Source organism: Ambystoma mexicanum, chromosome 2p, assembly GCF_040938575.1.
Source record: "Ambystoma mexicanum isolate Mex_15411 chromosome 2p, UKY_AmexF1_1, whole genome shotgun sequence".
Taxonomy (NCBI): Eukaryota; Metazoa; Chordata; class Amphibia; order Caudata; family Ambystomatidae; genus Ambystoma; species Ambystoma mexicanum.
In genome coordinates, this window is record NC_090923.1 from 660,250,277 (window position 1) to 660,274,671 (window position 24,395).

General features: G+C 47.7%; 1 protein-coding gene across 4 annotated transcripts in view; it reads right to left on the reverse strand.

Moving 5' to 3' along the window:
* The window catches only part of SARS2 (seryl-tRNA synthetase 2, mitochondrial), a 474,855-nt gene that overhangs the window by 59,569 nt on the left and 390,891 nt on the right, over positions 1–24,395 (reverse strand). The gene's annotated exons all lie outside the window — the stretch shown is intronic.

The following is a 24,395-nucleotide window of genomic DNA, read 5'->3' on the forward strand; positions in this document are numbered from 1 at the left end:
TCAACAGATCGCACCGCCTACAATTGAAGAGACGACCAGCGCTGCTCCTGAGTCTCCACATACATCACCCTCTCCTCAGCTTTTCCCTGGTGATTTTGTTTTTGCAAAGAACTTTGTCCGCTAGTGGAGCGAGCCTAGATATAATGGCACCTTTGAGGTCACCTACTACTTCTCTTGCAGTAAAAGTTTGTGAATTGCAGTATTGGGTGCATCTATCTGATGTTCGCAAAGCACCCCAGGCCACACCCCCCACCAAAGCTCAGTAAAATATTACCAGTGCACTTACACGTTCTCCTCCTGGTATTGTTCCTAGAGAAACACAAGAGACTGCAGATGAACAGTTTGTTCCCTTTTTGTGTGTTCTCGATTTTCTTTTTGGAAAATATCACAACAAAACTACCTCATTGACACCTTAAAATGCTGCACTGTTTGCATAAAGAGCTTTCTTCCTTTCTTTCTTTCTTTCTTTCTTTCTTTCTTTCTTTCTTTCTTTCTTTCTTTCTTTCTTTCTCTTTCTTTCTTTCTTTCTCCCCTCCAGCTCTCCCTCTTCCTTTCTCTTTAGCTCCTTTTTGTAATGGAACTACGGGGGTCCAACAACTCCATCTATAAAAAGCGACATTATAGTTTTCAGGAATATTATCTTATAACAGTGCTTTCTTCCACATATATATGCATTATGCACTATGTAGCTGGTCTTTGTGCTATCTCTATGTTAGGGTTAGGCATTTATTTAGGATGTATTTTTAAATGGGGTGGCCATATAAAAGGGGCGGGGAATAAGACATGCAAATATCACAAATGTCTTGTTAACTAATGGTCCCTTTAGGTCTTCAACATACCACACTGCTGTAAATGTATCTGTATTAAACAAAACAAGTGAAGTGAATTATACCGTGGCCGCGATCCATGATATACAGCCTAATACGTCTGTTAATGATACTCGTGCCACCCACCAACGTATGGGGAAGCTTACAAATTTACTGATGTCGTGGTTTATTCCTGTGCTTTCTGACTGCCTCACATGTTAGTGTTCCAAAACGTTTTAAAAGACAAATCAGAAGGGTTAAGTATGATCAATACTGAGGACTCGGGCTAGATACAATAGAAGATGTGCACCATCCAGAGTTAAGTAACAGTTGGTATGCAGACCGAGCACAGTGGTGAAAAATAAGGTTAATGGGAGCTGTTATGTTTGCTCCCTGATACCACACGCGTCAGGAGCCCCCAAGGTATTAAGGCCACATGGAAAAACCCAATTTCGGAAGCTAAATGTTTACTCCATCTGATATTGTGCAGGCTGTGAAGCACTTTCCAGGCACGAAGCATGTGACTGGAAGTAGTAGATTCTGAACAACTGCAATGTGCCCAAAACACCCGAGAGTGTGTAGTGCTTGCAAAGATCGTACCTAAAGTTGCAATGAGTAAGGTTTGTGGCAAGTAGATGGCAAGAAACCACAATGAGCTGCATGGCTGGAGGTTTAGAAGGATTCAGAGAAGAAGTGATCCTAAAGGTGAAAAGCGTATGCAGCGAATACTGTAATGAGCAAGTGGCGAAACTCACATGGATCAAGGCAATGGAGAAGCCAGTGAAAGTGCAAAAACAGGAACAATGCAAACTATGTTTCCACAATGAAAGGAACGTCTTTGTGGAGGACCATAGTAGGTGCAACAAGACATTATACATTTCAGATCTCAAGAAAGGGACGGCAGCACTGATGGACAACTACTGGGTGTGCGGTCAGCAGGCCTTTCCGCAACACACGCAATCATGGAGGGGCACCTGCTCGCTGGCTTTGTTGCACTCAGCACTCCTGGTGGTCTCTGAAGAACATTTGATAGTGGGAACAGGTAGCTTGTCGGCTCCAACACCTACACCAATGTCTGACATCTCCACCACAATGCTACCACAGCGGCCTATATTCTGCATCCTGCCAGAGAAGGAGAAAAAGCAAAGATTGCAGAGAAGGAGAAGGTCCAATTATCTGTCTCAAGATTCCTCACAGCTGCTGGAAGAAATACCAGACGAATGTAGACTATACAGCAAAGAAACCTTGTTTACATTGTTACTATAAATGAGTGCAAACTGCTGCAAATGCCGAATGGCTCCCGATCGTGCGTTTAGAAGTTATTCAGCTAGTTAATGACACAGAACAAGGCCTTAATGCGATCAAGATGGAAATGCACACAATCAGGCTGCAGAATCGCTACGTGCTAGACCTCCTCATGCCCAAGGAAGGAGGGGTCTGTAAAAAGATTACACATGCGTATCGCTTAATTATGCAGAAAATGGGTCCCTTACCAACATAATAGGGGTCATGCATATTCTTGGCACTCATATGCAAATAGAATCTGGCATATAAGTGACTGATTGGTTTGGCAACCTTTTTTCTTGGGCACCATCCTGGATGGGGACTATCGTGAAGATCATGGTTCCTGTGATCGTGTTGGTAATATTCTGCACCTGCCAGTTGGGACTTTGATGCTGTGCTAAAGCAGTGCCTAGCAGCGCAATTATGATGGTCTCAATTGGGGTACAGGAGGGACCTTGTGGTATAAAGAATAGTGAAGTACAAACTGATGACCCAGACAAGCCACGCATGGGTGCGATAGAACAAACCCCTTCACCCGCCCGGCACATCCACAGGTCCCTCACCAGACCCTGAGAATTACATAGAACGCTGGGTAGATTTAGCAGGGTACGCAGGGTGTATATACATGACATGTACTCTCGAGCAATATGCACAGGCAGGGGAAGGTTTACGGTCCATATCCAGAGAATGGGTACCAAAGGATGGGTCACCACCATACTTGTAAGCTGAAAGAATGGACAACGAAAGAAGGATGAAGCAGGACAAGAAGTTTACAAGGGAATTTGCTAATATAGTATTTACCAAAGGGGCGAATGTTGGGAATCGGGGACGTTCATCCCAGACCCCAAGCGCTTTCTAATGCGGCAGAGGCCTGGGGGTGTGCAGTAGGGGCCCTGGGAGGATACAGGAGGGCGGGCAGTATCGCAAGGGGCTGTAGTTCGGGAGGGTGGTGTATGCTTTAGCTTTAAAATACAGTGAGACACAGATGCCATTTTAGATATTAGCAGCCATATTGGAATTGAGACCTAGCTTCACACTACAGCCAGAATCGCAGCCTAAGCCACACATGGAAATGAGTGTATGCGTGCGGGAATAGGGAATAAGGTGTAGCCTGGGGATCGGTGAGAAAGGCCAGAGCTGTAGAGATTTATAGACCTTTCATTGTCTCATATTGCCAGCATTAGTATCCAAGAAGGAATGCGCTCTGCAAGACCAAAAGGGGGTTGAGAGCTCTCTGCAAAAAGCAATCCTACGAGGGGGAAGGCCCGAGACTCTGACCTTCCCTATCCCAGTTCTAAGTAATAGCACCCATCCCAAGACCTCCAACATTCCAAGGAACCAGCCAGTCACAGACGCCGCGACCATAAAACTGTTAAAACCCCAATCGATCAGAAAAGATCAGAAAGAAGGGACCAGTTAACTTCACCATAGGTCATGTGATTTGTGCTGCAAGGTGCCGGGAGGGGTAAAACAACATAGCTAAAATGAGGGTGGTAAACTTTGGATCGGCGCCGACGTGTCTGGAATCAAACTAGTGTGTGCAATGATATGACCACCAAGTATCCTCTTAGCCCTTGTCTGCAGTACCAGGTGCACATTAGATTAGAGATAGAGCATGCATTGTTGTCTTCGCATAATTTATTTGTATTTATTTTATTCATTCATAAGTGCACCACAGCCCGTGGGCATCGAGGCACAGTTACAGAGTAAAGTAGAATGCTTGCAAAGTTTCGGGTACAGGTTATACATAGTTACATGGGAAAAGGAGAGGGGGAGGGGGATGCGATAGGGGAAGGCGTATACATTGTTTTAGGTGAACAACCAAGTTTTTTGAGCTTTTCGCAAAATATAGTGAGAGAGTTCTGCTCTGAGAGAAGTTGGCTGCGAGTTCCAATGTCTGGCTGCAATAAAAGGGAAGCTGGCCCCACCTGCTTTGGCGCGTTTGACTTTGGGCAGCACGAGAAGATGGGAGTAGGGTGTTCTGGTGGGTCTAGATGAGCTTGCCTTAGTTACCTTTTTGGAGAGGTAGGGGGGCTGTGTTGGCAATGCACTTGTGAGTGATGGCTAGCGTTTTTAAAAGGATGTGGTCTCTGATGGGGAGCCAGTGGGCTTTACGCCTTGTTCGCTTATGGTCCCTTTTGGGAATGCTGAGGGCAGCTCTGAGTGCGTTATTCTGGATGATTTGTAGTTTCGTTAGGTTTTTTGAGGAGGTGCCATCGGAGAGGACATTGCAGCAGTCCAGTTTTGGCCCAATGATGGCTCTGTCAATAGTGAGGCAGTTCTCTGTGGACAGGTAGGGTTTTGCTGCATTGAGTAGTTTGGCTGATTAGGCAGCAGAGGATGCGATGGCACTAACCTGTCGTGACATCGAGAGGGTGGCATCTAGGTGGACTCCTAAGGTTTTGACCGATGAGGACACAGGAATATCTATGGTGAATGTGATGTATTGGCTGTTGAGTTTTTTAAAGAGTTTCTTGTGGCCCAACCAGAAGGATTTCCGATTTGTCTCCATTGAGGCACAGCCAGTTGTCAGCCATCCAGCCCTGAATTGTGGAGTGCACTGTATTGAGGGCATTGGTGTCGGAGTCTGAGTTACCAGTGAGGGCGAGTAGGACTTGTGTGCCATCGGCATAGTTGGAGTAGGCTATGATGATGGAGTCAAGGTTGTTGAACAGTGGTCTTGTGAAGATATTGCAAAGTATGGGCGAGATGCACGAGCCCTATGGGACTCCGCAGTGGATGGTGGCACAGGCGTGTTCTGAAAAAACTTTCATTGCTCTACCTTCTAGCATGAGACGATCCAGGCTGTGGGCTTTCGGTGAGAAATGGGCAGAGGTAGTGCGGTGGTGACAGAGTGTGTTCTGGTCCACTAAGTCGCAAGCAGCTAACAAGTCTAGGAGGAGGAGAAGGGCCGGCTTGCCTAAGTGCCTGATCTCATCCAACTGTTTTTATAAAATTAAGTAGTGATGATTCCGTGCCATGGCCGGGTCGAAAGCCGGATTGGGGTAATTCTAGAATATTATTCGTTTCGGGGGAGTGTTGGACCTGTAGATAAGCTGCTTTATCTTGAATTTGTAATAAGAAGGGGACAGATGTGATAGGCCTGTAGTTGTTGGGTGCAGTGGGATCGAGAGATGTTTAAGAGTGGCCTTACCCATGCGTCCTTAAATTGTGAGGGGATGAGTCCTGAGGAAAATGACGCGTTTATAAAGTCGGTGAAGAAAGGGGCAAGGGTGGCTGTGCATTCCTTGATAATAGTTGGTGGGCAGGGTTCCCCTTTGCATTTTGAAGGTTTAAGGTTTTTCAATAGGCTAAGGACTTCAGGCCTGGAGACTTCTCTGAAAGTGAAAGGGGGGAAGTTATAGGAGTGTGTGTTCAGGGAGGTAGTGGTAACTGTGTAGTATGGGGTATTTAGGCTGTTCTGATTGGTCTGGATTTTGCTGTGGAGGTCTATTTTTTTTAGCATGGCTGATTGAATGTTGGAGCACCAGGCTTCATCTTTGGTGAAGGATTGCACAGGGGGAAATGGAGCTTCGAGTTCCCTGAAAATAGAGATTTCCCTGGTGTCTAATTTTGCGTTGGCAATCCTGGTGTTGAAGGAGGCGGCTTTTGCTAAGGAGATTGCTTTTTGTATTTGGCTGAAATCTTGTTGAATTCTAGTTTCAGGGATTCAGCTGGGTTTTTTTGCCAGGCGGTAAGGGCGGTATGTTTACTGTTTCGCAGTGCAAGTAGCTCTGGAGTGCACCTCGAGTTTGAGTGTCTGATGGGTTTCACTCTACGTGCTATAAAATGGGCTATAGCGTTGACTGCTTGCATTAGTGTGGAGTTGTATATGTCAGCGAGGATGGGGTCTTTGGAGATCGGTGGTTTGAGTAAGGGTAATTCTAGAAATGATAGGTTGTCTTTAGTCCGTGTGGTTGTGCTACGTACTAGAGCAGGAGGTAGAGGGGCGGTGGCTTGTTCATGTTTCTGGTGTGGGGGGATGGAGAAGAGGATGATGTGATGGCAATCCAGTCTAGAGTGCGGCCTTTGATGTGAGTGGGGTTGGTGACACATTGTGAGAATCCACAGATTTCTAAGGCCCTGGCAAGTTTATCGGCTTGTAGGTCTGCTGGATCATTGAGGCCTAGGTTCAAGTCCGCTAGCAGGATAATTTTTGCGAATATCTTAATGTTGTCCTCAAGGAGGTGGAGGAGGTTATCATGGAAATTTGTTGGGGGACCTGGTGGACGGTAGACGATGTGGAGTGTGAAGGTACAGGTGGGGGAGGTGGAGAGCTTGAGGGAAAAGATGTTGCTGTTGTTTTTGAGCGAGGTATTGGGCTGCCTGAAGGGCAGGGACTCTGGCTATGAGGGCCACTCCTCCTCCTCTATTATTCGGGCAGTTCTGATGGTAGATGGTGTAGACTGATTGGAGGGCTAGGGATAAGGCGTGTTCAGAGGCTTCATGGAACCATGTCTCTGAGATGGCTAGGTCATCTAGGTTGTGGGCTGTAAGCAGGTCATGGATATCGAGGGCATGCCCTGGCAGGGAGCAAGCGTTAACAAGAGCACAGTTAAGGTAGGCAATGGGTTTTGGGGGTGGTTAGCGGTGGTGCTGTTCACTTTGTGCCAGGAAGTAGTGGCATGATTATCAGTGGAGAGAGGTGGGGTGGGCTTGGACATTGCAGCTGTAGTATGCAGAGTAATAGAATTCACATTGGTGTGCATTTCTGCTTTGACATGCACGTTATCGACATTGATATTAGTATGCATTTCAACAATATTGTGCGATACATTGACATTGTTCTGTAGGGTGTTGACGGAGGATTCCTTCGGTGGCACAGCAAGAATGTTGGTAGTCTCAGATTTATGAGCGAGGGCGGCCAATGTTTGAGTATGACCGGTGCTGGAATGGGGGGTGAGAGCACATGGGCTCGTAAAGTCTTGATGGTGTCTGATTCGTTATGTAGGCCAATAGAGATGTTTGCGAAGGAAAAGTGGAGGGTGCCCATCCCCTTAGATATCCCTGGTAGGTGTTCCTTTCTTAGAATGGGCATGGAGACGACTCATGTTGATGATGCCGGCAGTCATGGCTGAGGTGGTGTTCTGGCTTGGCGGCTGCGTGGGGCGGGGATGCCTTGCTGGGGTTTTGGTTGCAACTTTGGGGTGGGGCCACTTGGCTGGGTGTGTGGGTGTAGAGTCCCCTCGTGGGTAAGAGTGTCACTGGTTTGTGGTTGGGTGAGCAGACAGACTCAGTAGGGCTAATGCTAGGGTGAGGGAGATGCGATGGAGAAGCTCTGGACTTCGCGGCTGGGTGAGTCAGGGGCTGGTAGGCAGGCTTGCAGGTAGGAAAGGGACGTTGAGTGGCTGCAGCAAAGGAGGGCACTGTAGGATTAGTGTAGAGCCCATGCAGACGGTTCCTGATTGTGGTGCACCTAGGGAGGGTGAGCTGGAGTGTGAGTCGGGTTCGGGAACATAGAGTATTGTGCCTACATGTGATGGATGTTGCGATGGGCGAAATTCTCTGGCCTGGTGATGCATATGAGTGTCTGTGTAGGAAGGTGCGCGTGTTGCTTGTTGCAGTGTAGGTGTGATGTGCATGCCCCGAGCACGTGCAAGTGGTCAGGAGCGGGGCTGGGCTGGCTGGTGTCAATTTAGACCTCAAAGTGTGCTTGGAGAGAACTAGATGTGTGCTCTTATGCATATGGCCTGTACTGTATGTGTTCTGGTGGCTTTGAGCGGGGAAGCAGGGGTGCTTGGGGATTGTAGGGACAGGTATTCCCTGCATTGTGGCTTAGTGTAGCTTTTCGGCAGGTGGGTTTTGAGCCATCAGTTAACACATGTGCTTGAAGCTTACCTTCAGAATTTAAGGGAGCGGCTGGGAGAGGGGGATCAAGCGGCGGCACGCATCATACGGAACCGCCATGCGGATATGGGGTGGCCATCTTGGGCTGTTGTAAATCTGCGTCTAATGTGGGCAGGGCCTTTCTTACTTTCAGGGCACTCCATGGCGTTGTGGCGGAGGCAGGGGGGCTGCCATAGCGCACAGGCAGGGATTGGATTTGTGGGGAGGGTGCCGTAGGGGTTCTTGGCTTACCGGCTCTGGCCTTGGGTCCGGTTGGGGTTGTTACTAATCCATGGTGAAGTAGTACCGCTGAGATTGCAGAGCGGCCGAGATCTGTGGCTACATTCTGCATGCCACACTCAACACTGTGCTCTTGGCCTGTGTAGGCTTTGCCGCAGAGGGTTGGGTGCGTGGGTTTTATCGTAGGTGGAAATGAGCATTGGATGTGGCATCGAACATAGTGTAGAACGAAGATCAGACAGGGTGCGCTACGGACCTGCGGCACACAAGACCAATTACTTGCATCTTTGTACCTGATGACGCGCAAGCAGGAGCCGACATGGAAGAAGATGGACAGATTGGGCTGGGACCAATGGCCTGGCCTCCCGTATGGAACAGGTAGCCTATGTATAGAGTTGCACCAAGCAGCCATTTGGATTTGTACCTTTTGTAATTTATGTCACTGATGATGCTGTGTGCCTTCATAAAGTGTTGCTTGTATTAACTTTGCTTCCCCGTCATGGCCACAGACGATTTTCTACTGCAGTGACCTTCAGTACAATATTTTCAGAAGTTCTCTGGAAGTCTTTCATAGTTGCCATGACCATGAAATCGACCCTGTCTAGTGGAGCATCAGACATTCCTTGGCAGCCAGGGGCTCACTAGCTATCACTAGTTGCAGCTTAAAGAAATCCTCTCAACTCAGCCTCTGTTTCTTCCCACCCCTTTCGTAGCAACATCAGGTGTCTCCTCATGTTATTATGGGTTCCGCTCTTCAGAACAGGAAGGCATTATAGTTGGAACTTCTTCAGAATACACTTGCAGGGCAAGCCCCCTTACATCATAACTCTGGCAGTTGATCAGGCCTCATCAAACAATCCCAGTCATCCTCCAGGGGGGTTGCAGTGCACTCAGCACATCCTTCCAGTCAGCTGTACACCTCAAACACCTTTCTTTCTCAGCTTTGCCAAGGCTTCAAGGCTTTACAGCAGCTCTGGTTCACCATGGGAAACTGTTGCTACTCTCCCATGAAGCTCTCACACGAGACAGGGAATGCTCAGTGCCACAGCCATCTTGAGTGTACTGAACGCTGTTCAGGGGCGAGAGTGGACGGTGTTCAAGAAGGGCTCCTGAACACCTATGGCACTTCCAAATCTTGAAACTGGCACAGCATCTTCAGCCATCATGCACAGAGAATGCTTGAGATCCCTCAGAGGAGCAGAAGGTAAGATGGCGCCCTGAGCTCAAGCAGTCATCTTCAAACCTGTTGGCTCTACCTCTGTACTTTTATGTTTATCTAATTGAGTTTGCAGATATGTAAAAAGAACATGTAAATGAAGAAATCCTTTTGGTGCAAATGAGGGTTTTGGAATCTGGCTTTGTGGCAGGTGTGGGCTGTTCTTCTAAACATAGTAACCTGGGGAGGCTGTCATGCAGGAGAAACTTCATTTTCAGTAATCCTTAAATTTCTCCTCACTCCCCATAGGGGACCTTTTCTCTTGTCCCAAATAACTCAGAAGGTGGACTTGTTGGTATGACTACACAAATCTTCCTGCAGTCACAAGTTCCAATCGCAGTAGGACTGAAATTGCCTTTCTCCTTTTCAAGGTCAATAAATTGAGCAATAGTGCACCTATTATTACAGCGCTTAGAAGGGGGAGGAATCGAGCACAAAGTGCTACATGAAACCTTTATGTTCCTCTTATTTCATGATAGATCTAGGGACAATGTACATCAAGCAAGGGTAAGACACATTTGTTCAGTGAGCCTGGTCCAGCTGTGCAAATCAACGTGATCAAAGCCTCAAAGGGGCTATGATCGCTTCTCCTCACTGCATTACAACTATAGCAAAACAGAAACGACACAAGGACTAGAGACCCGTGAACCAGGGGTCCGGGGGGAGACGGAGGAGGGGAGAGAATGGAGGCAAGAGGGCCCAGAGACCAAACTTTGAAAAGCAAAGCCACACATAAACCGGGGGAGACTGGAAAGACAACAATAGCCACTACATGTTGGAAGGATTTTCCCAGGGGTCTGCAACCTTCACGTCTTCAGGTGTTTTGGACACTGACTCCAATGATTCCTCACTCTTGCCTATGCTGGCTAGGGCTGATGAAAGTTTGAGTCCAAGACTGGAGAGCCAAAGGGTGCTGAACCCTATCCTAGATCCCAAGTTTAGGGTCCGTGAAAATCAATCCATACCTTCCCCAAGAAGGTATGGATTGCTTTTCATGGATTTGATATCACACCTTCCCCCAGAAGCTCACTGTCTCCATAGCCCTGGTTCTCGCTAGGCTGGAATACTGCAATAGCATCTTTCTCAATCTTCATTCCTCTACCCTCCACCCTCTGCAATTAATCCTTGGCTTCAAGCCCAGGGACCAGATCTCTCCAGCCCTAAAATCTCTCCACTGGCTCCTGGTGGCTGCAAGGATCAAGTTCAAGACACTTTGCATTGTCCACAAGGCTTTCTGGGGCCCGTACTACATCCAATGTTCTCTTCCAAAATACCTTCCTTCTCGAGCCCTTTGCTCAGCTACCCCCAACTCTCTAAGTGTCAGACACTTCTCCAGGCAGAGAGTGGGGGTAGATCTCTCTCCTCTGCAGAAGCTTCCATCTGGAATGGCCTCCCTGCCCCTCTCAAACTTTAGCCGGACCATCTGAAGTTCTGGAGGCTGCTCAAAACCTCCCTCTTCTCCTCTGCTTTCTCTCTCTCCCTCCCCTGCTGACCTACCTGAACGTGTTTATTTCGTATTCGAAAATGTCGAATTCGAAATCACAAATTCAACATGACTGTACAGAAATACTCACGTACATGACCCCAACCCGCTATCCCCCCAAACCCCTACCCATAAAAACGTACCTCTTGCTCCTTACTTACCTCTGCATGGCCTCGGCTCCGTCCTGCAACGTGAGTTCCACCTCCCCATTTAGGGCCGGAACTTCCACTGCAGGGTCCGCTTATCTATTATTTTATTTTTTTAGACTCTTTCTTCGTCCCCTGCTGTCCTTGTTATGGAAGCGGGGGACAACCCCGCCACCCCTGAATTCCCTTAATGTCAAAGAAAGGGAGTGGGGGACAATCACACAAACCCCAGTCCGCTTCATTGACATTTTGAGTCTCCAGAGTTTTTTCACTGCCGAATTTGGTATTCTGTGTCATGCGTTTTCTTTTTTTTCTGAGCTTTTCCCCCCCGATACCCCTGACCTACCTGTCTGCTGTACCAACTGGTTGCTTGACTACCCTCAGAGTCTCACTGGGTAGCAGGCTCGCTCATGATCAGTCACCCCTGCACTGCCTCCAGGCCTACCACGCACTTAGGGGCTGTAACTGTAACCTCTACAGTCCTGTGCCTCCTTGTACTTACCCAAAGCCGTGTCCCTTAGCTGCACTTACTCACAGAAATGCTGGCCAGTTTCCACTTACCCTCTCCTGACACTCCCCACCCCCTTGCACTTCTCACTGTCGCACAGACAAGGTCTAGTAAAATTGTTTGATTTTTCCTCTCTCTGTCTCCCTCCCTTGTATTGTCCCGCCTAGATACACGTGTGTACAGGCACGTTATAAATGACTTATCATATCATATCATACCTGGATTGTAGGGCTTCCCTGCTTACGTCCAACTCTCTCAGGGGTACACTTGCCAGAGCAGTCAAGACTACACTCAAGAAGGGAGCAATGGGGCTTAAGAAGGTACAAAGTAACACGCAACAAAATAAAATATGGGAAATGTCCACGTAGTATGTTTATAAAACTATACCCTTTATATGTAAACGTAAATAAAGTATATTGCAGTAAAGCAGTGTTGTGGAATGGCATTTATAAACGTGGTGACTTCTGAAGAAGTCACTACGAAATTTCAAGAATTCCCTATTGAGTCCATAAAACAAGGTTTGGGGTTTTTATGAAGCAAGAAAATCAAATGCTTTCTTACAGTATAAAATGAATACTAAGGCACAGCTGTCCCAATGGGGTAAAAGTAAGCGGTAGTTGTGCTTAGTTTATGCCCAATGCTTTCCTATGGGCAAATGTTGGTCAATATGGCGAAGACAAGTGGAAAGGCTGGAGTTGAAAGGAAAAGGAGCTTTCAAAGTCGTGGTCCATTTGTGAAGGTGCAGTATGTGCAGTCATCTACCCCTGACTAAGGAGGACAAAACGGGTACTTCCTCCAGAGAACTTCAAAACCGCAGTCTGGGTAATCTGCCACATCAATGGAGGAAACCGCCCCCACTTAGGGCCAACCAACAAGCTTCAGCATGGCTCATAATGGGAAACAAGAAATTAGGGCACATGGCTTTCCATCCCAGCCAGAATATGCTAAGACTGAACTAACCACCAACCAACGTCCTTCCTCGGCTTTAAAAAACAGCTGAAAACCTGGTTATTTAACCAATACTAGCATATTACCTTCCTAGCCGCTACCAATACTCTCACATTTCTCACTTTTCAGCTGTATTTGGTATACAATGTATATGATCAAACTGTAAATAATAACCATGATTGCGTCGCATCATTTGGAAGTACATTTTTCATTTGTTTTAGCACAATGTATAATGTATTACGAATTGCCTCAGATGTCTGTAACCTCGCGGTGATACCCCAGGGTCTGGGCGTGTAACAAATGTAATAAATAAAATAAATAAGACCGCCTTCATCATCTGAAGGCCAACCACCAGTCGCACACATGTGTATACCTAGCCGTGAAAATCTATCGCTCAGATGGAGCCATGCCATCACTACACTTAAGGCACAACTGGCACGGATGAAAATAAACAGGCCTTCGCTTGCTACGCCCTGCACCGTTCCGATAGCAATCTGGACTGCGCCAAAGGTCTTGCAGTTCAGGAAGGAACTCAAGACCTTACGCTTCAGTGAATACCCAGGTGCCACCTAGGTTCCCTGCATTCCTGCATCACCCAACACTGTAGCTGTAACATCACATGCCACATATTTCAAAGTCGAAGTCATTTATTATAACCCCCTGCTTACCTCATATGTTACCCATCATCAACATAAACATCGCTCTAGCTTCCTAGCTAGTGCTGCACTGTAGAAAACCCAAGTTCAAATACGAAGATTACATAATGAGAATGTGCGCTTTCGTTGCAGCCAAGGAGTGTTTTTCAAAGGGGAGCCAGGTGTCAGATCAGTGCCCCTCCTCCACCTCTCCAGCAGTCTCTCCAGCCAAGACTGCGCTTGCTTGCAGTTCGCATAATGATAATGGACTTCATGTTCAAAGTGCTGAACTCAGGGGCCCAGAAAGTCAGATGGATCAAGGTGAAGTGTTTGACAGTAGTAGGTCGCGGACTATGTACTGGCAAGCCTTTTCAGAAGGTAAGCCGATTCAGGGCCTTGCAAGTGCTGTTGAAGCCTGGCATCAACTCAAATGTACCCGTGGAGTTAAGGTGAACTAGCAAGTGTACTCCTGTAATGAAGTGAGAAATGCGCAGAGGCGGCAGAACTTAGGAGTCAGATTGTGGAGTTCCGGAGCAGATGCAGAGCATTTATCGTCCTTTGGCAAGTTCCTTTCCCAGCTGTTTTATGGGGAAACCCAGCATTTGCCAAAGATAAGGTGAAGATATACTTATATATTTCCTCCGGATAGGATGCACATAGAGCCTGCACTCAGGCGCCATTGAAACAATTAGTGGCCACCGAACTAGGGATGGTCACCACATCCAACCCTTCCCAGTTTCTAACCAGGCAAACACACAGGATGTGGATTTAGTTGGGAATCCCAGACACTCATTTATTCACCCAGATAGATCAGGGTGACCCAAGTTGCATTCCTGGACCCATACGAAGGTAATGACCATATCTGTCAAGCACAATTGTTTCTATGCTTACCAGGTAAAGACAGCCTTGTCTCACCTGACTTCTGAACTCGGGTCACCATTTTACTAGCAGCCTGCAGGGAACACGCTGTTGTAACCTGATCACAAAAACGCTGTAGCAGCGTGCAGAACTCTACATTAATAAAATACAAATAGCTGTCACAAGGGGAAAAGAGAAGCCACCTGCTCAGGGAAAAAGACTACAGGGCATCTTTGGGTGACCTTAGCCTGGGAGTGTTGAACCAATTTCCAGGTAAGGTAAAGAGTGAGAAGCAAGAGCCGGACACAAAGATGCTATGTTTTTGGGTAACTACTTTTTTAAAGGGGTGGAAAAGGTCTCTCAGTCCCTCTGTCTAAGAGGGATTTTCCTACGTCAGAAGAAACTACTGGAATTGTCAGGCAGTCCGGAACTATGAAGTTAGTCACGTTGTGTCCGCAAACCCTACTTCTGTCCCTGCAACTAGTATTCCAAGATAAATGTGCAAGGAATTTCTTTTCTCTTAATCTAAAGAGTTCACAGTATTTTCGCCAAAACAGAACAATTCTCAGCTTTGGTGTAAGTCACAAGGAAAAGAGTGTTCCAAAGTACAAAATTACTAGGCTAAAGGGGGTTGGGGGGGTGCTTCATTCTCCTAAACTTCTTATTCTCCTTTGGCACGGTATAGTATATGATAAATTGTCTCTTGAACGCCCTCTTGGCATCCTGCCACCTTGAGGTCTTCTGAACCTGGGGATTCTCTTTATCAGTCTTAAAGTCATAGGTTTCCTGATTTTGGTCTCTTTGTATGGGCAGAGCCAATATTTCCAAAAAATGTGTTCTTGCCAAACTAGGGTTGTTCTTATATTAATGTTCAGCTTTTCCCTCCCAGGTTGGTGCGGGTCCCAGACTCGCACTACTGTGTAATCAATGTTCAGTTCAGATTCTTATATTTTTTTTTAACTCTTTCTGGTTGGTTTAGGGTTCTAGAGTTCCCTATTTTGGGTTACGAGTACTACGGCATGGTATATCCTTGGCTCATTCTTCTGGCAAGTATGCAACTACTCCCAACTTTGCTTTAGGGTCCCAGACCCTTTTCGAGGTGTGTTTCCTCGACTCGCGCAATGGTGTTGCCTCCCTTTGGTTCACTCGACTGCCAAGTAGACAACTCTCTCAGGCATTCTTCAGGGTCCCAGACCTCTCTCCGAGGTGCAGATCCCCAACTCACACAATGTCCTTATCTCCCCTTGGTTCACTCTCCTGCCAAGCAGACAACTTTCTCAAGCTTTCCTCAAGATCCCAGACCCTCTGTCTGCGGTTTACTTGCTCAGCCCTGTGCCTGCCCAGACCTCTTACAGCTCCCGGATGACTCGCGTACCTGTTTCTTCTCTCCAGGTCGGTACTGGCATTCTCCGAGCTTCCGCTGCTTCTCTGGGGGCCCCGGTCTCGATCGGGACTACGTCACAGTCGGCAGTGGTTCGTTTGGAGTCTGCTCCTTCATGACCAGGTGTCTTTTCCCCAGGATCACTCGCTGGTGCAATGGAAGCCTTTAGGTTTCTTACTACAGTGACATGAGAGGTCCTCGCATCGGGGGCCTTTCTCGTGTTCATCCCCTCTGTCCTTGATTTTCCAGGGACTAGCCGTTGTCTAATTTTCTGCTCCCCAACTTGCTGCTACAGCTGAGCCTGAACACCTTCAAAACTCCAGCAAAGGATAATTGTGTACTCATGGTCCTTTTCCTTGTTCCAGTACTAGTCTTAAAGCTATGTGTCTGATTTCTGGAAGGCTTTGGATTCTCATATTTGTTTGTTAAGCCAGACGGAATACATTGGCAATAAAACATGTAAATTCTGTCTAAGCAGGTATAATAATTATTTAAAGAGGGGGGAGGAGTGGGGTCTATCACATCAGTTGGATACTGTGTTCTCCAGTGGTCTTGATCCACAATCTCATTGTGGAGTTCTTCTACCACATACTCACCCTTGTGTGATACCAGCGGGAGCAGCAGTGTATTGTGGACATCCTGCCCATGCTCACACAAAAAGGTCTCCCTCTAGGGAAAAAGGGATGACATCCTCAGATTCGTAACAGGACACAATAGTTACAGCACCAGTGAGGCCATAGACAGCGACTCATTGGGAACAAGAGGTGGGTGAACCATGAGGGAAAAATAAAAATGTCAGGGGGCTCACTGAGTAACAAATTAGGAATTTCATCCTAACACTTTATCTCTCACATTGAATTCTCTTTTGATTGCCAGTCACGCCCTCCCCCAACACTCACCCAGCCAGAGTTGATTGTCATGTCAAAGAATAACAGTAATCTGCAGTGTCCCATTCAAACTCCCTTAGGTGGGATTGACACTTGCAGCACCTGACCCCTCACCTCAGTGGAATGCTGAATCACCACCACAGAACCACTATCCCTATGCCAGCCCTTCCATATACTAAGATTGGCCTGTTTGTGGGAAGTCTGCAAGAGTCCACGTCTGCTTCTCCAAGCGTATTTCTCCTATCCGTCCAGATAAAACCTCCTCCATTGTCATAGACACAATGGGCCTCATCACGACCCAGGCGGTAAGTTACCGCCTGGGCCGTGACTTTACCACCATGGGGTAAACTACGTTTACGCCATGGTGGTTGGCGGACTTAACGCCCCATTCCGAGGTTGGCGGGGCGGTAAGTCCCCAATCCCCATTTACCCTTCCCCATTCCCATTTTTGCCCCATAGGGCATAATGGGAGTGGGGAAGGCGTTAATTACGCCACCGTAAATTACGGTGGCGTAATTAACTCCATGGTCCCTTAGCGCCATGGATTTTAACACCTGCTAGAAGCAGGTGTTAAAGTCGCCATGGCGCTAAGGGACCTCGTACTCAGGCGGTAAGGGTCGGCGCTGTTTACGGCACCGTAAACCCCTTACCGCCTGGGTCGTAATGAGGCCCAATATCTGTAAATCTTGCATTATCCCAGGCACTCACAGTTAGACACCCAGCGTTCATCTTCCCTAAACTTTCTACTTTGGCATCTAACCGAAGAATGATACCCACAGACTTTTGTTTAAAGTTCTTTATACCTGGAATAGATATATGTGATTCTGCAGACTGAACAACATCAGCTGTGTTTTATGACGGCATAATTCTGCCGTAAAATTACTGACAACTGCGCCTTTTTCCGAGCAACTGGACTACTCCCTTTGGCAGGTCTGTGTGCGGCAGGAGTTTTGTCGCCCTTTATTCTTACTTGAGGGGTAGAGGTCCCCCTCACACTCTCACTCTCACTCTTGATCTACTTTCTTTGCCCCCACTACCTCCTACTCAGATTCTTCTGGCATTGTAACCAGGAAGTGCTCCAAGACACCATCATACCACACCAGGGGGCACATGGCACCTGCATTTTCTTTACAATGCGGCAGTTTATTTTAGCAGGTACACTTCAGACACGGCAACCAGCTATTTACCCTTCTGGTCCTGGGTAGCAAGCTGCACCGCTACCTTGCAAACCATATTTTCTGTTTGGATGACCCTTCCAAAATGTTCTTCCAGCTTGTTTTTAACTATTTTGGCTACCATCTCTATTTTCTCAGATCTCAGGTTTTTGTCAGATGGAAGGAATGATTTCACCTGTCAATCCTCGTCCACAACACTAGTTGGGGAGACTTTTGCACAACTATCTGATGAGGGCTGTGTAAAAATGTAACCTAGCGGTAAAACCGGGTTGCTCACCAAAAGGAAAGACTAAACTCTCTAAAGTGGAAGCTGCTGAAGAGGGTTGGTAGCGAATTACAGTAGGTCCTGTGAGAAACCTGAGGGCATCCTCACACCTAAATCCCCTAGATCCTCTTCTCACGTGGCCAGACAGAAAAAGGCCATTGCATTTGGATCCAGAGCCTGGGTGTGGAGAAGCGACTGAGAATCACCTGGGAGGGGGCCCTTGTGGATTGGGGTGCCCACAGGCGAGACATGGTACCCCCTTTACCCTATAGATGACCAACCTAGCACTTCCCTGACCTTCAAGGGCTAAAAGACCTCCCCCCTCATTTACGCACATTTAACATTTGAAAGTATTGGCAAGAGGAAGAGGGGAATGAGAGTAATGAACATTATACCTTTATTTTACCACTCTGGTACTGGGACGCGGAAGATGCCTGCAAAGTATGGTAAGAGTCAGGCCATGTCCCCTTAATCATTGTCAGGCAAACCTAATGAAGGATCTACAGCTGTAAACTGTTAAGGGGTTGCAGGTGTATAAAGAGAGCCAGAGTACACCTCAGGGAGAATCAGGGAGGCCTGTGGGGAGAAAACCAGCAGGAGACCCGTTTTCGCAGCAGGCAGCCGTGGTGGGACCTGTGGAGGAGCCAGGACACCGGCCATCAGCCCAGAGAAGGGCCCACTGTGGCGAGTAATCAGCAGCCGGAGCTGCGAAAGTACAGAAGAGAGCAGGACGCCGACCCCGTCCATCACAAGGTAGCAGAGCAGCCAGCATATACCAGGCAGACCTTGGTGTGCGAGCAGGGCTTGCAGGAGCTGGCCTGCCGACCGCAGAAGCAGGACAGAAGCAGCTGGAGCGGTCTGCTATCAGGTAATGAATTACCAATGTGAATAGGAACTTGAAATCAAGCATATTGAGCCCATATTGAATACTGAACTGAATAGACATTTGAAATTTAGCATATCTAATGCATACCGAATACCGAACTGATAAGAAACGTGTAATTAAGCATTTCTAATGCATACCGAATATAGAACTGTTTGAAAACTTTAAATTAAGCATATTGAATGCATATCGAATACTGAACTGTGAGAAACTTGAAATTAAGCATATCTAATGCATACTGAATACTGAACTGAATGGAAAATTGAAATTAAGCATATGAAATTTTTGTTGAATACCGAACTGAATGAAACCTGAATGAATCTGGAATTGAGTAAAACATTATGGGCAAAAGCAGATAACAAAGAATAGCCAAAGAGAAAGTGTACATATGAAAAGGAAAAGATCACAAGTGTGAAAGAATGCCATAAAAGACCACCACAAAGTGAACTTTATGAGTAAATGCAGTACGGCAAGGCCAAAGAAGACTGGCAAGAGGTGTGTGACACGTTATGGCAGAGCGAAGAGGCTAACGAGGAGAAGTCAGAGGAGTGTAAATGCGGCAAATAAGCCAAGAGGCCAATAAAGAGGAAAGTAACTCTGTACACATGGACAAATCTAGAAGAACATGTGTGGGCTGAGGAGCCTAGGGATCCTGGCTGTGTGACCTTTCATAGGTGGACCGTGTGATCTAACAACTGTGCCTAGACCAGTGAGCCCTGAACTGTGAGATCTGAGGACATTGTGAAATAAACCAATAAGAAATACTGCAAGTGAACTGGTGAGGCAATCCAGAAGGAGGGTCAGGCGGACCTTGAGTTGTGTTAAACCTTTTGAAAGACTGAAACAAGTACGAGTGGCTGAGGTAAATTCTTAGGGAAGGGGACCCTGAGGCTTAAAGAACTACAAGTATTGTTTTGACAACGAAGCCTCAAGATCCTTTTCTTTTTAACTCTATTGCTTGAAACTTGGGGAAGGGAACCGCAAGGATTGTGTTGAACTGTGTTACCTTGAACGTAAGAAAGGTAATCCTAAAACTTTGTGGGACTTTCTTGAACTTGGAGAAGGGGACCTGTTAAGCTCACCTTCTATCCACGGGGATGCCACTCAGCCCTGGCTGGAAGATTAGCACTCTCGAACCCTCTCCCTTGATAGTGTGTTGGACGTGGATAGCGCCTGCAATACAGGAGAACTGAATATAAGTCTTAACCTCATTAGTGACAAGGATGAGCTATCTCGTCCTTGGGATTCCCTCCCTGTTGCCAAGGACGAGATAGTGGGTGGGGCAGTAAGGTTTGGACACCCCAGGGCCAGATTGGCACACCAATGTGCCCCTCTGCTCCAAAGCAAGTTTCGCAAGCAAAGAAAAAAATGGAAAATGGTGGAATGCTTTTTAGGGGGGGCTGTGGGGCACCCCAAAGGGACAGGGAATTTTCTAATTGGATGGGGCGTTGACCCCTCCCCTCCATCCGCAACGGAGTGGGTGCCATGTCATGAAGCCCTCCCTGGGACCAGATATCTGCTCCTAGGAAGGGATGCCTGAGCCCAGGGAGGAATGCAGGACAGCCCCCCAACTTATCTGTCCCTGGGGAGGGCTACATTAGATGGGCCGTCCCTCCAATTGGGGTGGGGGTGGAGAGGTGCACCCCCCTTAACATTAGAAATTCCACAGCGGTGTAGGGGGCCCCTCAGCCCCCGCTAAAGGGCAGCCTGCCATTTTGAATTATTTTCTTAGTTTACTATACCTGCCTTGGCGCAGAGGGGAACATTGGTGTGCCAAACTGGTGCTGGGGTGCCCAAACCTTACTGTCCCACCCACTGGGGGGCCTGTCCCACCATTTTTGGGGGCCCTCACCTCCCCACCCCAAATGGAGGGGGGGTGTACCTCACGCAGCTGTTTGTAGGAGGCCTGCATGAGGTGCCCCCGCCACCCATTTGGGGTGAGGGGGGAGAGGTCCCCCAAAAATGCTGGGACAGGCCCCCCAGTGGGTGGGGCAGTAAGGTTTGGGCACCCCGGGGCCAGATTGGCACATCAATGTGCCTGTCTGCACCAAGGGGATTTGGGTTACCAAAGGAAAAAAGTGAAAATGGTGGAACGCTTTTTAGGGGGTGCTGTGGGGCACCCCAAAGGGTCTGGGAATTTTCTAATGGGATGGGGCGTTGACCCTCTCCCCCCACAGCCGCAATGGAGTGGGTGCCATGTCATGCAGCCCGCCCTGGGACCAGATATCTGCTCCTAGGAACGGACAGCTGAGCCCAGGGAGGAGTGCAGGACAGCCCCCCCCCTTATCTGCCCCTGGGGAGGGCTACATGAGATGGGACGCCCCTCAAATTTGGCCATGTGTGGATTCCCACGGGTGTCCTCTTTTGGGAAAAGCATGGGGTTCCCTGTTTTCCTTGCTGGCTTTGACACCCTAAGCCCAAATCTGTAGGTTTCCCACATGAACAAAATGGTCAGTGGCGAAAGGCTTGGGGTTACCAGTGGGTTACCCTTTTCCTTTTGTGCACCCGGTAGGTGCACCCACACATGTGAGGTACCGTTTTCATCGGGACACGTGTGGTGATGCGGAAAGGTAGGCCATGTGTTGTTGGCGGTGTGTTTCGGTGGGTGGCCAGAGCGAAATGTCTGAGAATTGTCTTCATTTCCAGCCAATTTCAGAGATATTTCCCTGTGTCCACTCACCGTAACACGTCGCCAACAACAGTCGTCATACCTTCTCGCGTTCCCACAGGTGTCCCGATGAAAAAGGTACCTCACATGTGTGAGTGCACCTACTGGGGGCGCAAAAGGAAAAGGGTAACCCGCTGGTAACCCCAAGCCTTTTGCCATAGCACAATTTGTTCATGTGGGCAACCTACAGATTTGGGCCTAGGGTATCGAAGCTAGCAAGGAAAACGGGGAACCCCATGCATTTCCCAAAAGAGGACACCCGTGGGAATGCACAGAGGTCTGACTTGCGCGAAGCGGACCAGAATCTACTACCCAGAACCCCTGGCAAATTCCAAATTTGGGGGTAAAAAACACAATTTCCAGACATTTCACTCTGCTCAACCACCGAAACACGCTGCCAACAACAGATGTCATACCTTCCTGGGTTCCCACAGGTGTCCCAAAGAAAACGATACCTCACATGTGTAGGTTCACCAATCTAGCCGCAAAGGGAAAAGGCTAACCCACTGATAAACACAAAAGGGTTTGGGGAGATAACCTACAGATTTGGGCATAGTGTCCTCTTTTGGGAAATGCATGGAGTTCCCTGTTTTCCTTGGTGGCTTGGACACCCGAGGCCCATATATGTATTTTGTGCTTGTCTGGAGAAAGTGTCAAATTCAGGTGTCGAAACAGACTTGGGGTTACCTGTGTTTTAGGCTCTCCCCTTGATGCCCAGGTAGGTGCACCCACACATGTGAGGTACCGTTTTCAACGGGACACCTGTGGGAACGCGGGACGTTAGGCCATGTGTTGTTGGCGGCATGTTTCGATGGGTGCGCCGAGTGAAATGTGCGGGAAATGCATTTTTTTCCCCACATTTCGGACTGCAGGGTTGTCTGTGTAATAAATTCTGGGCCGATTTGCACAAATCATACCTCTGCGGACTCCCACAGGTGTCCTCTTTTTGGAAATGCATGGGTGTCCCTGTTTTCCTTGGTTGCTTGGACACCCGAGGCCCATATCTGTATGTTGTGCTTGTCTGGAGAAAGTGTCAAATTCAGGTGTCGAAACAGACTTGGGGTTACCTGTGTTTAAGGCTTTCCCCTTGGCGCCCAGGTAGGTGCACCCACACATGTGAGGTACCGTTTTCATCGGGACACCTGTGGGAACGCAGGAAGGTATAACTTTTGTTGTGTTTGTGTGGTTTTCATAAGGTTTTGACCCATTTGCTGGTGCCCTTTGTCACACAACCCTTTAATTTCCCAAATGTGACCTACATTTAGTCGCTGCTTTAGGCACCATACACTTTTGTAACCTGCACAACAAGTCACCCACCCTTGAAAAGGTCTGCCTGTGGTCTTGCAAAAAATGCATGCTTGCCATTCCTCACCACATTGGTTTTCCTGATTTATAAATGCTAAGTGTGTCTGTTCAGGCCGTGAGCATAAACCTCCTGTGTACCATGGCTCAGCGTTTGTCTTGTGGTATTGCTTGTTTTGTAAAACACTACAAAAAATGTGTGCTTTCCTAACTGCAAGAGTCGAGGGAATGTAGCGGAGCATTGCATTTCTCAAAATTCATAGAAGCCATTGCCGTACCAAACCAACCATTTCCAACACATACCTTTTTTCGGTCAATTTCCCGCTTTTCCCCCAATCTATGGCATTTTCCCCAACCTAGTTGTTCCCTGACCTACGCAAATCACCCCTCCCTAAACTTGGAATTTTGTCTACTTTTCAGAAATATATGCCTTTCTGTCCTCCAATTCGGCTTTCCTACCCTTTTCTTCCATTCCGTCCATGCATGTCCAATTGGCAAAAATGGCCAAAATCGCCACCTCTCACAAAACAGTTGATAACCACACCAAAATATGTTCTTTTCGTTTCCACTCAACCTGTTCTTAAAAGCCAGGAAATTGGGGAATTCAGCACAGCAAACCATTTGTTCCTAGCTCTTACAAGGAAAAAAACACAGGCTTCTTTGTACATCATTTTATTGGCATTTTTTGAAAAAACCCAACATTTTCACCCTTTTTGCTCATTTTCTCTCACCCCCTACAGCAACCTAGGATTCCTGGGTGGCGTTACGACCGCCTGCATGTGGGCAAAAAAGGAGCCAAATTTGGCCGAGATATCTCGTGTAACAAAATAGTTACAAGGCATTGAATGGCCATATACCAAATCACCAAAAAAGGCCTTGGCACTGGGGGGGAAATACCCATGGCAGTTAAAGGGTTAAATGTCTCTCTTGGATTGATTCCAACCTCCCTCAGCCTCGAATTCCTCCCTTAATTCTAGTCTCTCTCCTCACCTTAATATTAGGTATGGTGAGCTCTCCGTCCTGCGTCTCTGTGCAGGGGCACGTTGGAGGTGTGGAAGTTCGGCAACCTAGTTGCTTCACTGGTGCGTTGCCCCGTGTTCGGGTCCAGGCCTGTGACTCTGATTTGCTTGAGGAGGTAGGTACTACTATTTTACAGTCTTTTATCTTCCCCTTTTCCTCTTTTATTGTTATTAATGTCTCTAGTTTCTTTCCCTCAGATGAGTTGGAGTTTTTTGGCATTGCTGTGCTGTATAGGATGAGAATCTCAGCAAGGTAAGAGAATGCGCGGTGCGCAGCGCTTTCTTGCCTTTTCTTTTGCTAAGCTGTGCCAGCGCTGCTTCCTTTGCAGGTCGTTATGGTGTTCCGGGCCGCTGTGATGTTCCGAGATCAAGGAGAGACTGCACCTTGTTAGCGGTTCTCGGTGCCCTTGCGTGGCCGCGAGTGCTCACTAATAATGTCTCTCTGTCTTTTTCAGGTTGCTGCAGCGTTCTGAAGATGGATGCAGCGTTGTGATGAAGAATGCCCGGATCGCGTGTATTCAAGTGAGCAGCTGGTGGTAGTTTGAAGATGAATAATGGTGTTCTTCTTCTTCCAGATACAGGATTCAGTATGTGGCAGGATGCAAGAAACACTGGAGATCAGAACTGGACACAGTGAGTGCTACGCTGCTAACTGCAGAATAACGCGAAGCATGTGCTGCTGTTTGGGTGTGGCTTATATAGCCCAGGTAAAGTAGTTCCACGTAAAGTAGTCCCATGCCCGGCCACACCCGAAACACTAGACCGCATAGCTCAGTTCTTTGGAACTGAGCTATGTGAGTGCCTCCATGTTAACTGAAGTCCCAATCCAAATGGTGTCCTCACATAACAGTATGAGCCTTGCGCC